The following is a 15,113-nucleotide window of genomic DNA, read 5'->3' as shown; positions in this document are numbered from 1 at the left end:
CCAGAGAAAACAACCTGAGTTTTTCTAGCCTGTCCTTATAGCTCGCACCCTCTAATCCAGGCAACATTCTGGTAAATCTCTTCTGCACCCTCTCCTAAGCCTCCACATCCTTCCTGTAATGTGGTGACCAGAATTGAATGCGATACTCTTAAGCATGGCCTCATCAAAGTCTTATAAAACTGCAACATGACATCCTGATTCTTGTACTCAATTCCCCGACAAATAAAGACAAGCAAGCCATATTCCTTCTTTATCACCCTATCTACTTGCGTGGCCACTATCAAGGAGCTATGGACTTGAACCCCAAGATTCCCAACAATGCTGTTCAGGGTCCTGCCATCAACTGTATACTTTTCCTGAACATTTGATGTCCCAAAGTGCAGCACTACACAGTGACATTTCTCCATCCATATCTGCAACTGATCTACATCCCGTTGTATCCTTTGAAAACCTTCCACACTATCCACAACTCCACTGACTTTGTATTGTCTGTAAACTTACTAACTCACCCATCTACATTTTCATCCAAGGCATTTATATATATCACAAACAGAAGAGGTCCCAGTACTGATCCCTGCGGGACACCACTAGTCACAGACCACTGGCCTGAAAAACACCTTTCCACCACTACCCTCTGCCGTCTATGGGCAAGCCAATTCTGAACTTACGTAGCCAAGTCATCATGGATCCCATGAATCTTAATTATCTGATGAACCTACCGTGAGGGATCATGATGAAAGCCTTACTAAAATCCATGTAAAAAACATCTACTGCTCTACCCTCATCAATCACTTTCATCACCTCCCTGAAAAATTCAATCAAGTTAGTAAGACATGACCTGCCCTGCACAGAGCCATGCTAACTGTCCCTAATTAGACCATGCTTTTCAAAATGCATGTAAATCTTATCCCTCCAACAAGAATTGTCCACAAAATCTTCTCAACCATTGATGTGAGACTCATCAGTCTATAGTTTCCTGGATTATTCCTATTTCCCTTCTTGAATAGAGGAACATTAGTTACTCACCAATGCTCCGAGACCTCTCCAGTGGCTAATGAGGATACAAAGATCTTGGTCAAGGCCAAACTTTTTAGTTACTTCCTCAAAAACCTCAATCAAGTTTATGAAACATGATTTTCCTTGTACAAAGCTAAGCTGACTATCCTTAATCAGTCCATGCCTCTCCAAATACATGTAAATTCTTTCAGAATCACCTCCAACTATGTACCCACCAACTTTGTCAGGCTCACAGGCCTATAGTTTCCAGGCTTTGCTTACAGCCTTCCTTAAATAAAGGCACTACATTAGCCACCCTCCAGTCCTCTGGCACCTCACCCATGTTTATAAACGATACAACTATTTCTGCTAGAGACCCGCAATTTCCTCCTTAACTTTCCTGGGATACACTTGATTAGGTACTGGAGATTTAGAGTCATAGAGTTATAGAGATGTGCAGCATGGAAACAGACCCTTCAGTCCAACCTGTCCACTCCGACCAGATATCCCAACCCAACCTAGTCCCACCTGCCAGCACCCAGCCCAAATCCCTCCAAACCCTTCCTATTCATAGACCCATTTATCCACCTTTATGTTTTCTATAGCTTCTTTTGTAATGTGAACTGTTTTCAAAACATCAATATTTATTTCCTGAGTTCTCTAGCCTGCATTTCATTCTCCACAGCAAAAATGGGTGCAAGACATTCTTTCGTATCTCTCCCATCTCCTGAGATTCAACACCTCATTGGTCTTTAAGGGGCCTGATTCTATCTCTAGTTGCTGTTTTGCTCTGAATGTACTTGTAGAATCTCTTTGGATTATCCTTAACCTTATCTGCCAAGACTACCTCATATTTCTGCTTTCCTGATTTTCCTCTTAAGAATGGCCCTACACTTGTGATACTCTTCAAGACATTCAGTTGATCCCAGTTGTCTATATCTAATATATGACTCTTTTGTCTTCTTGACGAGGTCCTTAAAATCTTTATTCATCCATTGTTCCCTACTCTGATCAGCGTTACTCTTCAGTCTAACAGGAATGTAATGTCTCTGAACTCTTGTCCTTGCATATTTGAAAGACTCCCACTAATCAGTCATGCCTTTGCTGCAAACAGTCTAATCCAATAAACTTTTGACGATTTTTGTCAAAATTTCCCTTTCTCCAATTAAGTACTTTAACTTTTATGGAAGGCTTATCCTTTTCCATAATTATTTTAAACTAATAGTATTATGATTACTAGTCTCAAAGTGTTCCCCTATTAAAACTTCAGACCCTTGCCTTGCCTTATTTTCCAAGAGAAGGTCCAAGTTTTGTTCTTTCTCTGGTAGGTAATTTACAATTGATAAAGAAACTTTTCTTGAACAAATTCTTCACCATTCAAGCCTTTAATACTACGGCAGTCCCAATCATTGTTTGGAAAATTAAAATTGCCTCCTGTTACAACCCTATTATTCTTACATACATCTGAGATCTCTCTACATATATACTCCTCAGTTAGTCTATGACTGTTGGGGGGCCTATAATACAATCCCCTCAAGACGATCACCCCTTTCTTATTTCTAATTTCCACCCACTGGACGATTCCTCAGAAATATCCTCTTTAATTACAGTAATAATGTTTTCCTTAATCAAAAACACACACCCCTTTCTTTCTTGCCTCCCTTTCTATCCCTCCTAAAGCATCTAAAATGTAGAACATTGAACTGTCAATACTGTCCTTCCCTTAGCTATTACAATTTTCTGTAACAGCTGTGAGATCCCACCCAGGTCAAAATCCTGGAACTCTCTCCCTAACAGCTCTGCGGGTGTATCTACAGTACCTGGACTGCAACAATACAGGAGGGCAGCTCACCAACACCTTCCCAAGGACAATGAGGGAGGACAATATATTTCAGCTTGCTAGTGACATCCACACTTCCAGAATCATAACTTACCCTCTGTGAATGAGTAAGAGCTCACAGTGTAATTTCCCCCCCACTAACTGATAAATTCATCCTTCAGCCAAAGGGGAAAGAAGTAACATAATCATCAGGTTGGCACAGCAGAAGGTGCTGTTCTAGAAGTGACGCTACCGTTCCATTAAATCTGATTCTGGCAGAGCTTGAGGTTGACACTAATTGGCAGAGTTAGCAGTGTCACACCACTTGCCAGCACAAATACAATTGACATTGCTGAACATATATTTGCCTCAGAGAAAGTGAACAAAAAGGCAGTAAAGAAAGGTCATAAAAATAATAGATGATTAATTGACTTGAATGGAGAATGGGAAGAAATAGGAGAGCAGTATTCCAATTGCAGTACCATGCCGCCAGTGTCTGGAATGGTGCCTGAGAATAAAATCCCTTTAGTAATCTCTACACATTCGCAGTCAGTGTTTTGCCTTCTCTCTGGCACTGACATAATGGATTGAATGGTCTCCATCTGGGAGGTGTCATTCTATGATTGTAAATTGAACATTGTCACTGCACTTCCTCATTCCCAAGTAGATGGTACAAACCAAAACATCAAGTTGCAAGAGATGTACATTGAAGCAATCCTTCAGGAACATATGATTCAATGACGTCCAACTAGTGGGGACCTCTTAAATTGTCAAACCTGGCTGCCTGCGATTCAGCAGTAAAGCTGAAACCCTCTTTTTTTAGCTTTTAATGAATGAACAATGTCGTGATGTGGACTGCAACATGATGCAGCTGCATACAGTCCAGAATGAGGCAGAGATTTCAATTTGCGAGCAAGTTGGAGACTTCACTTAAAAGAAGCTTTTATTTCAAAGGGAATGTAGCATTAAAGTCAACAAGTTCTGCTGAAACCATAAAAGGCAAGAGCCTGACCACAGCTAGAACACTTTGGGCAAAACAGAAATTGCTGGAGAAATTTCAGAAGAGTCTGTTGAAAAGAAGGATCACTGGATTCGAAACGTCGACTCTGCTTCCTCACCACAGATGCTTCTAGAACTGCTCTGATTCCCCAGCAATTTCTGCTTTTGTTTCAGATCTTCAGCATCTGATATTCTTTGTTACATTTAAGATGAGAACACTATGAACAGTTTTGATCCCCTAACCTCAGGAAAGATGTAACCACATTAGAGGCAGTCCAGAGATGGTTTGCCAGGTTGACTCTGGGCATGGAGGGATTTTCTTACAAGAAGAGGTTGTGCCAATGGATTTTGAAACAATGAGAGGTGACCTGACTGAAACGTATAAGATTCGTAGAAGGCTTGGCAGAGTAGATGCTACGTGTGGTAAGTCTAGGACCAGAGGGCATGATTTCAGAGTAAAGGGTCACCAAGTTAAGATAAAGATGAGGATTTGTTTTCCCTCAGACACTAGTGAACTTGTGGAACTCTTCACTGCAGAGGGCTGTTCAGGCTGGTTCATTAAGTATATTCAAGACAGACTCTCAGGCAAAGAGAAACAAGGATTATCGGGAAAAGTGGTGGCATTGAGGATTATCAGATCAGCGATGATCCCCCTCAATGGTGAAGCAAACTCGATATACTGAATAGCCCTACTCCTGCTCCTACATCATACACTCTTCTAACAATGAGCACTAGTGCTGGAAATCTAAAATAATATGAGAATGCTAGAAGCATCCAGCCACCCCCACAAAGGGTAAAATAAACAGTTAAGTGTGAATTTTGAGTTGGGACCATTCAACTGAACGCACAAATGCTATAAATACTGTCTGGGATCCCTGAACCTTATACTGCTCTACAATCCAGACAGCTGACACATTCAGTAACTGACCAACCGTGAGAGTCGCTAATCCTTCCCTCACTAGTGAGGAAGTGTTTGGCTTTCAGCTGACATCAACGCAGCTGATGCTCGAAACTCAAGTGTCAGAGAAATCCCAGTTAATAACCGCCAGCTCATCACTGCATGGTGTCTTCTAATAAACAGCTGTACCATCTGTCTGTATGGGACTCTTACATTAGATTCAAGACACCTAATTTTCTCTCAATTTGATCTCAGTTGTAACAATGTGATACTGCTTCTTTTAAAAGACCCAGCCACATAAATAAATCCAATGAGGAATTCAACAGAAAGAATGCTTAGAATGTGCAGCCCGCTACTGAATGCAGTGGTTGGGGCAAAGCAAACAGAGACATTGAAGGGGACGAGATAAATATGTGAGAGAGAAAGGAAAAGAAGGACATGCTGATTGGATTAGAATGAAGAGGGTGGAAAGACGCTCATTTGGAACATTGACATGTTGGGCTGAATGGCCTATTTGACTTGTAGAAACTCTCAGTAATTCTACATAATAAAAGGGCCTAGATTTCCATTTGCAATACAATTTATCTTCAAAATCCATCACCAACTGAGCACTTAATGTGAATATATATAACAATATTATAGGATAGTGAAGAAGGCATTTGGTATGCTTTCTTTTATTGATCAGAGTATTGAGTACAGGAGTTGGGAGGTCATGTTGTGGCTGTACAGGACATTGGTTAGGCCACTGTTGGAATATTGCGCGCAATTCTGGTTCCTTCCTATCGGAAAGATGTTGTGAAACTTGAAAGGGTTCAGAAAAGATTTACAAGGATGTTGCCAGGGTTGGAGGATCTGAGCTACAGGGAGAGGCTGAACAGGCGGGGGCTGTTTTCCCTGGAGCGTCGGAGGCTGAGGGGTGACCTGATAGAGGCTTACATAATTATGAGGGGCACGGATAGGATAAATAGACAAATTCTTTTCCATGAGGTCAGGGTGTCCAGAAATGGAGGGCATAGGTTTAGGGTGAGAGGGGAAAGATATAAAGAGACCTAAGGGGCAACTTTTTCACACAGATCCCCCTCAATGGTGAAGCAAACTCGATATACTGAATAGCCCTACTCCAGCTCCTACATCATACACTCTTCTAACAATGAGCACTAGTGCTGGAAATCTAAAATAATATGAGAATCCAGCCACCCCCACAAAGGGTAAAATAAACAATTAAGTGTGAATTTTGAGTTTGTATATGTGTATGGAATGAGCTGCCAGAGGATGTGGTGGAGGCTGGTACAATTGCAACATTTACAAGGCATTTGGATGGGTATATGAATAGGAAGGGTTTGGAGAGATATGGGCCAGGTGCTGGCAGGTGGGTCTAGATTGGGTTGGGATATTTGGTCAGCATGGACGGGTTGGACTGAAGGGTCTGTTTCCATGCTGTACATCTCTATGACTCTATGAGTCCTCAGGTGTGATTCCTAAGCTCTACTGACTTAGTGGAGCTCAGTCAATGCCATCGAGTCTCAGTCATTGGTCTTACAGGCTAAGAAAACAAAGACGTAACAACCAAGACTGTTATTACTCACTGCCCAGGGACTCCCTGTCATAAAGTGTAAGTGGATCAAGCTCAAGTGGCAAAATGATCCTGGACATTTATTTCACATGTTGCTCACAGCATCTTTTTCATTGATTTCCTAAAATGCAGAAAGAGGCCATTCGGCCCATCAAGTCTGCACTGACCCTCTGAACAGCATCCCAGTCCTCCCTATCCCTGCAATACCACATTTCCCATGGCTAATTCACCTAGCCTGCATGTTCCTGAACACTATGGGGCAATTTAACATGGTCAATCCACCTGACCTGCACACCTTTGAACTACGGAGAAAACTGGAGCACCCGGAGGAAACCCACACAGACCATCACCTGAGGCTAGATTCAAACTCGGGTCCTTGGTGCTATGAGGCAGCAGTGCTAACTACAGAGCCACTCTGCTGCCCATTTTTTCAAAGCAGATTTGACAGGTTGAATGGACCACTCCTGTTCCTATGCTCCCATAAGTCAAGATGGTACGTGCCGTTGGATGGGAAACGCAGGTGCTGGCATTTCCATGTATCTGGTACAATTTTCTTCTAGATGGTAGCGGTTGTGGGTTTGAAAGGTGCTATCTAATGGAGCCTTGGTGAAATTCTGCAGTGCATTTTGTACACACTGCTGCTATTGAGCCTCTGCCCTTGACCCCATTGTGATTATACCAGAGGCAGGTTGACTTTGATGGCTGACACCACCAGTGGATCATTTGAGACCCTGAAGAGGGCATTCAATGCCAACTTGAAGGCCACATTCTGCCACAGCTGGGATTGAAGAAATGGAAGGAGAGTTCCAAGTTCCTAGCGTGTCAGAGTTTTCAGTGTGGGCTGGTGGTCAGTCCCTCACCGAGAGCTTCAGTGAGCCTCCACCATGGTTTTAAGACCCCACAGTGTCTCAAACCCCAGCCCTCCAACCTCCTTGCTCTTGCCTGCTTTCTTTGCATCCAATGAGACTCCTAAACATTGCCAAATCCTGATCCATCACCATACACCTCTGTTCTGAGATTCCATCCACAGGTTGGAGTGCAGGTTCATAGTTTCTTGAAAGTGGAGTCCCAGGTAGACAGGATAGTGAAGAAGACATTTGGTATGCATTCCTTTATTGACCAGTGCACTGAGTATAGAAGAGAGTCGTGAGTATGTTGCTGGAAAAGCACAGCAGGTCAGGCAGCATCCGAGGAGCAGGAGAATCCGCGTTTTGGGCATAAGCCTTTCATCAGGAATGTTAAATATAGAAGTTGAGATGTCATGTTGTGACTGTACAGAACATGGTTAGGCCACGTTTGGAAGACTGCATTCATTTCTGTTCTCCATGCTATAGGAAGAACGTTGTGAAACTTGTAAGTGTCCAGAAAAGACTTAAAAGGATGCTGCCAGGGTTGGGTGGTTTGAGCTATAGGAAGAGGCTGAATTGGTTGGGCCTATTTCCCCTGGAGGGTCAGAGGCTGACGGGTGACCTTATAGAGATTTATAAAATCATGAGGGGCATGGACAGGGTGAATAGACAATGTCTTTTCCCTAGGATGGGGGAGTCCAGAACAAGAGGGCCTAGGTTTAGGGTGAGAGGGGAAAGATATAAAAGGGACCAAAGGGGCAACTGTTTCATGCCGAGGGTGGTGCGTGTATGGAATGAGCTGCCAGAGGAAGTGGTGGAGGGTGCTACAAATACAACTTTTAAAAGGCATCTGGTTAGTTTTATGAATAGGATGGGCTTCAGAGGATATGGGCCAAATGCTGTCCAATGGGACTAGATTAAATTAGGATACATGGTCAGCATGGATGAGTTGGACTGAAGGGTCTGTTCCGTGCTGTACAACTCTATGACTCTAATCAAGAAGGATGGAAATTCTCGATATTTTCTCAGCAACCTGTTGAGAGATATCATTACACACCTCTGGAGCAGGTGGGACTTAAACCTGGATCTACTTGGATGGGAATTCCACCTGAAATCTCTGACTTGCCAATTGTTCGCTAATTGGCTGCAGGTCGAGATTAGAGTGGTGCTGGAAAAGCACAGCAGGTCAGGCAGCATCCGAAGAGCAGGAAAACCGACGTTTCAGGCAAAACCTTCACCAGGACGGGCTTTTGCCGGAAACGTCGATTTTCCTGCTCCTCAGATGCTGCCTGACCTGCTGTGCCTTTCTAGCACCCACTCTAATCTAGAGTCTGATCTCCAGCATCTGCAGTCCTCACTTATGCCTCTTTGGCTGCAGGTAACTAATGCTCCCCTCAGAAGTCTTCCTCAGCCCCTCATGTCCCAATGACCTTCAGACAGACGGAGGCAGGGGATCAGGCACTTCATATAGTCCACCTGAATAGGTCTCTTCAACTGCCCTGGCAATCTACCCCGTTTCGAAAAGAAGTGGATCACCACTGCATTCCTAAGGACAATAAGGGAGGGGTAATAAATGCTGGCTGGCTTAGCCAGTGAACAAATAAACATCCTTTTATTCACTTTACATTAGATCTGTAAACAATCTCATGCGATAAGAGCATATTGCAACAATGTCAATGAAGATTCACAAGGAAGAGGATCATTGGAGCAGCAGCATGTCAGAAAATCTAGCATTCCCAGTGCAGATATTATAATAAGTTACCAACATATTATCTCCTGTGAGGAAACAACTTATCAAAATTACAGTGTGTACAACAGGATATGCAACAGGATGTCAGGTTCATTTGTAACACTTTTGACAATATGAAACAGATCCAAAACTTGTACAACAGTACACACAGGAATAACACACTTGAAAATATTTGGTACAATGTCCATTATCTATGCTTCAGAAATATCTCATTGCAATGCAACTTAATTTAATTCCCTTAGATCAATGCATAACTGAGTCCTTCCATTAGTAAGCATGATATTAATACTTCTTTTGTTCTTTTTTATTGGGTTTCACTTCTATTTTAATACTATTGGGATTTAAATCTGAAATGTTACTCCAATTTAAGGTTCAATTATTAGATGAAAGAAATATCTACTCATTGTGAAATCTATTTACAAAATATGTAACATGGTATATCATACTGTCGTTTAGAAAAGGCTATAATTCTATTTTCTTTTTTCTTCTAATGATTTCAGTTGTCATATATCCATTTCCCACTGTAACAAAACTCAATTGGTAATTGATATAAATAGTTTGCTGTATTTTTTTAAAGATAGACAGCAAATGCATAAAGAGCAGAAAAGAGTGAAACAGCTTGGTCCATTTAACTTGTGTCAATGCAATCGCCAAGTGTTCCTAAGCTCATTAACAGTTGTATATTCTTCAACAGTTGTTTAGTTATTGCAGCAACAGTAACTACCTCTGTAATAGGACCTTCAAAATCATTGTCAATAATGTTAATCTAAAAGTGTCTATGCTACACATAACAGTTATGTCATTAGTTGTGACAATAATCAAGACAGCAAAAAAAGACAAACAAATTTCCACAGCATTCTATCAATTACCTTGCAAGAATTAAAACTTGATCCCAATTTAAACAATAATAATGTAAAAATTGTAAAGTTTAGCCCTACTCAACCCGGACCGGGCTGCCCTCTCATTTCAGAGGGAGATGACTGGTGGTTGTTTAATCTGAGGGTCACTGCATCTCAGGTAAGCGGAGAGCTGGTGAAGGACAGTCGTGCAATAGAAACTTCAGCCGTCGTGGGAACTCAAACCATGCTGTTCGCAACATACTGCATCAAAAACCAGCCATCCAGCCAATTGAGCTAACTGACTTCAAGTGATAGTGAAACAAAAACAGAAGTTGTTGGAAAAGCTCAGTAGGTCTGGCAGCATCTGTGAAGGTAAATGAGAGTTAATGTTTTGGGTCCGAAATATTAACTCCTATTTCCCTTCACAGACGCTGTCAGACTTGCTGAACTATTCCAGCAACTTCTGTTTTTGTTTCTGATTTGTAGCATTCACAGTTTATAGGATCCCTCCAGTGTGGAAACAGATCCTTCGGCCCAACAAGTCCACACCAACCCTCTAAAGAGCAATCCACCCAGACCCATTGCCCCGGACTAATGCACTTAACCTACACATCTCTGAACACTATGGGACAATTTAGCAAGCAGAAAGTGAGGACTGCAGATGCTGGAGATCAGAGCTGAAATTGTATTGCTGGACAAGCGCAGCAGGTCAGGCAGCATCCAAGGACCAGGAGAATCAACATTTCAGGCAAGAGCCCTTCTTCAGGAAACAATTTAGCATGGCCAATTCAACTAACCTGCACACCTTTGGATTATAAGAGGAATCTAGAGCACCCAGAGGAATCCTGCACAGACCTGGAGATAATGTGCAAACTCCACACAGACAGTCGCCCGAGGCTGGATCAAACCCAGGTCCCTGGAGCTGTGAGGCAGCAGTGCTAATCACTGAACCACTGTGCCGCCCAATGAGCTGGATGTAATTTTGCTCACTGAGCTGGAAGGTTTGTTTTATTCCCAAATAATTTTGAGCTGGCTTTAACTAATTATTTACAGATGTCACAGTACCATAAGCCATTCTGGGTAAATGGGATGGCAAAATACAGTAGTGTACAAAGAACTGCAGATAATGACATGCACACAATTTGGATCAGCCACAATTTACCAGTTATATTTTATTCCTTTTCCTGATTTGGACATCCTACTGGCAATGGGAACTGCGTTTTCTCAAGAACTTGGCTGAACTGGCTATAAATGGTGCACCTTGAGTCGGCAGAGACAATATTGTGCTCTCTTGACTCGTCAAATATACACTTAAATTGACTTCTGGAGAAGCAGTTGGCAGCAAGAAGCCACCTGCCTAATTCAGGGGCACGGAAGGCAACAGGAGATATCATACTCCCAGCCTGGGTGAGATCATATGTACTGACCAGACCGAGTGGGTTCATTCACTCACTCGGCCATGGGGAGAGAACCCTTTCTGTCGAGATTTGAACCAACGTGCATGCACAAGCGCCCACAGCAAACATCCACATGCAGGATAAATGACCACACCATGTTGCCGTATTAGAGAAACCTTTGTACGACTTGCCTGAGCCAGGAGCAAGGCCTGTCCCTCATACTGAACTCCCCACGTTCACTCGGCTGGGCATTATTCACGACGCACAACTTACTCAATGTTGTTTCACACAGCCTGGCATCTCGCGAGCTCTGGCCAAAAAAGAAACATTAACGTTCTTACTTCAAATAATAAAACAAAATTGGTGGGAAAATATAAGTCAGTGAGCGCAGAGCTCCGCACAAACGCCATTGATTGTGCCTGTTAATATCTGAACTTCATCCTCGGCCGCTTCCGCGAGCAATCCGCGATCAACTTGTGCCGCCCTCTGCAAAATAAAACGGAACCTTCCAGCTGATTCCCAACAAGCAGAGACGGGGGGGAGAGAGAAAGAGAGAGAGAGATACAGCCAGGAACTCCCCAGCTGGTAACACTGAGCAAGCGCAGCTTCTCCCTCCTCCTGGCTCTCTCCAGTGGAGACAGACGCTGTGTGGACACAAGGACGTGTCACCGTAGCACAAAATAACAACAAGATGTGGGAATCAGAAAGCTTCCCGATCAGATCTAGAGTCAGGCAGGGCTGCCCACTCTCTCCTGCTTTGTTTGTGTGTTGCATAGAGCTCCTTGCTGAGTCCATCAGGAAGGATGCAAGCCTGAGGAGGCGGGGGGGGGGGGGGGGACTATTCCAGGCAGCAGAGCCCTGCAGATCAAAGCTTCCTGCTACACTGGACAATGTTGTCATTTTCTGCCCCATCTGCTGTCAGTCAGTGCATAGATTCATGGGTATCTGGGAGCCAAGGTAAATTGAGGCAAGAGCAAAGCCATATTCTTTGTGAACTGAGCCAACTACCCTTTATTCTCTTCATTGTCAGGACAGGCTACCTGCAGGTGCTAGGAGTATGATTCAGAGGGGCCGGGTTATGCACAAAATCTTGGGGATCACCAATGTGAGGCAGAAACTGGGTTTTTGGGAGCCCCACTCGCTCTCCATTGTGGGTAAAAACCCGGCCATCAGATGTGAGGCAGTCTTGCTGTTGTATGTGGCAGGGGTCTGTTCCTGGGCCACACACTGTGGCAAACATTGACAATGGCTGAAGGACCATCAGTTTGGTGAAGGCACTCTTTGGTCGTCCCAAAACTTGTTGGTCTTCCAGTATAGTATCTCAACCTAGTATTGCAGACAGGCACATTCCAAGGTCCAGGACTAATTGCTGAGGGACGCACTAAATGTTGGTACTGTTGTTGTCAAGGCACAGTGTCAGGTCTTTCTGATGAATTTACATGGGAGACCGGACAATTTCAGGAACCTCCTAATGCTGCAAATATATGCAAGTATTATCGAGTACTAGTAAGAATTCCCTTGGGCTTATTTGCTGGATAGAGTCACACTGCAATGTTTCTTTATTTCTCCAGACAAAACTGCACAGGATATGTATTGTTTGTAAGATATTTTTACAAATACAGTATATATTTGAAATACACAGAAACGTTCTGGGTCTGTGCGAGTTGCTCTTCAGAGGGTCGCTATGTGCATTGTAGCGATTCTGTGAATCTATGACTTATGAAGGAACTGTACAGTATCAACGTGAGTCATGAACATGGAAGTGATGTCATGTGACACGGCCGACTGATTTACGGTGATATATTTGTAACTTCTGATTGGTCAACTTCATATATTATGGTAATTAGGGTTTGCACATTAGTTAGTTACAATGTAATATTTCAAACACAAAACAGTGTCTGTATATACAATTTGTAATATAATGTAAAGTAAAGGATTTGCAATACCATTTATGACAAAATTGATGAGTTCAAAGCCTAAACCCTAACTGTGATGTGTGTGTGCACAATTGGCATGTGAATGAGAGTAGGTTGTTAGTTAAGACTATACTCTTATGGATCATTTCTATAGTTTTTTCCTAGAGAAATGGGTTCTTTAGAGTGAGGCTTCACCAACCATGAGGAGGATTTATAGTGTTCTCTTCTGAGCAGAAAGTTGGTAGTGAGTGTTGCTGTTAGCAGTTGCTCATTGCCGTTGATGATTGTTCCTTCTCTCTTGTGTAGAGAGTTGGAGGAAGAGAACCCAGTCTGAGTGGTTGGTTTCTGGGATTTCCAAAGAAAGGTTCTGTCTTTGTTTATCAGTTCTGAGTCAGCTTAAATGGCAGGGCTGGACTTATGCCCTTCCTTCAAAACCACCAGTGCAGGGGTACAGTAACTCACTCAGCCTCCAGCCGAGCATCTAAACTCAATCAAGGTGTCGTGGCAGTGGGGTGCAGTGTGGAACAGCTCCAGAAGGAAACAACATCAGGCAACACGTCCCTCGCAAAGTTGTGCGTGATGTTCTCCCCGTGTCAGCGTGGGATTCCTCCGGGTGCCCTGGTTTCCTCCCACGATCCAAAAATGTGCAGTTTAGGTGAATTGGCCATGCTAAATTGGCCATAGTGATCAGGGATGTGCAAGTTAGATGCATTAGTCAGGGGCAAATATAGGGTAGGGCAACAGGTCTGTATGGGTCGCTCTTCGCCGGGTCATTGTTGGGCCGAAGGGCCTGTTTCCTCACTGGAGGGGGATTCTAATTTTAATTCTACAAAGAGCCTCGCCCTTTGCCTCCGCAATAATCTTTTGCTCCAGAGTCCACCTTGTGGAACAGGATAAGCTGTGTTTGTGTTTCTTCTTCCAGCGAGTGCACCAGCAGCCTGACGGTGAAAGATGGCTCAGTCATATCATCTCAGTCTGACACCCTGAGGATCAGCAAATCGTTTTATACCAGACTGTATGATATACAGCCCACAGGCAGCGCAGCCTCCCAGTCCTTCCTGTTCTCGAACACGGAGAGATCTTAGACACAGCAGGGGCTAGGGGCTGGATGAGCCGTTATCTCTGGATGAGTTGACCGAGGCCCTCGAGCCCTCCGAAAAGAATGAAACTGCCGAAAGCGACAGTTGCATTCGGACCTGTGCGACTTCAGGACTGCTGGAGGCGTACGCTTCTGTCAGTTACCATGTGCAAATTCACGGGGAAAGGTGCTATCACTCTCACCCATAAGCAGGAGGGGGAGAGGACGGAAATGACCAATTGGCAACCAATTTCACTTCTGCATGCTGGCTCCAAAATCCTGTCTTGAGTCATCGCCAACCGGTTCAGGTGAATTCTGGGATCGGAGATTCACCCTGATCGAACTTGTGCCGTACCGGTAAGGACAAAACCTAAAACATTACGGCGCAGTACAGACCTTTCGGCCTTTGATGTTGCGCCGACCCGTGAAACTAATCTGAGGCCCATCTAACCTGCACTATTCCATCATCAACAGGCCCTTCTGCCCAAAAAGTTCCGCACCGACCCTCCGTAGTGTAACCCACCCAGACCCATTTCCCTCGGATTAATGCACCTAATATGATGGGGGAGTTAGCATGGCCAATTCACCTGACCTGACCCAGCATGCACATCTTTGCATTGTGGGAGGAAACCGGAGCACCCGGAGGAAACTCACGCAGACACGGGGAGAATGTGCAAATTCCACACCGACAGCCACCCAAGGCTGGAATCGAACCTGGGTCCCTGGCGCTGTGAGGCAACAGTGCTAACCACTGAGCCACCATGCTGCCCCTGTGACCTCTGAGGGCCTCGCACACCTCAGAGGTATGACCGCCTACGTCCAAGACAGGAGAGGGTGGACGCCTGCCTCATCATCCTGGACCAGGAGCAGGCGTTTTACAGAAGGTCACACACCTACATGTGGTACGCGCTCTCCAAAATGGGCTTTGGGTGGGAATCCACAATTGTATCCGAGTGCTCTACGCCGACATCTTTAGTGCAGATTCAATCAATGAGTGTGA

The 15,113-nt window shown here is 44.0% G+C and overlaps 1 protein-coding gene and 1 non-coding gene across 2 annotated transcripts in view; one reads left to right on the top strand and one right to left on the bottom strand.

The window, feature by feature from the left end:
* The window catches only part of LOC140496051 (A-kinase anchor protein 17B-like), a 35,129-nt gene extending 23,413 nt beyond the window's left edge, over nt 1-11,716 (bottom strand). Inside the window, exon 1 of the mRNA XM_072595527.1 lies at nt 11,311-11,716. The gene's annotated coding sequence lies outside the window, so the exon portion shown is untranslated. The remainder of the gene's footprint in view (nt 1-11,310) is intronic.
* A 1,442-nt stretch (nt 11,717-13,158) lies between these two features.
* Nucleotides 13,159-13,374, top strand: LOC140496122 (small nucleolar RNA U3). The gene has a single exon (XR_011964168.1). It is a non-coding gene; the product is annotated as a small nucleolar RNA U3 (small nucleolar RNA).
* The last annotated feature ends 1,739 nt before the right edge of the window (nt 13,375-15,113 follow it).

Source organism: Chiloscyllium punctatum, chromosome 25 (genome assembly GCF_047496795.1).
Source record: "Chiloscyllium punctatum isolate Juve2018m chromosome 25, sChiPun1.3, whole genome shotgun sequence".
NCBI classification, from domain to species: domain Eukaryota; kingdom Metazoa; phylum Chordata; class Chondrichthyes; order Orectolobiformes; family Hemiscylliidae; genus Chiloscyllium; species Chiloscyllium punctatum.
This window is presented reverse-complemented; position numbering and strand designations above follow the sequence as displayed.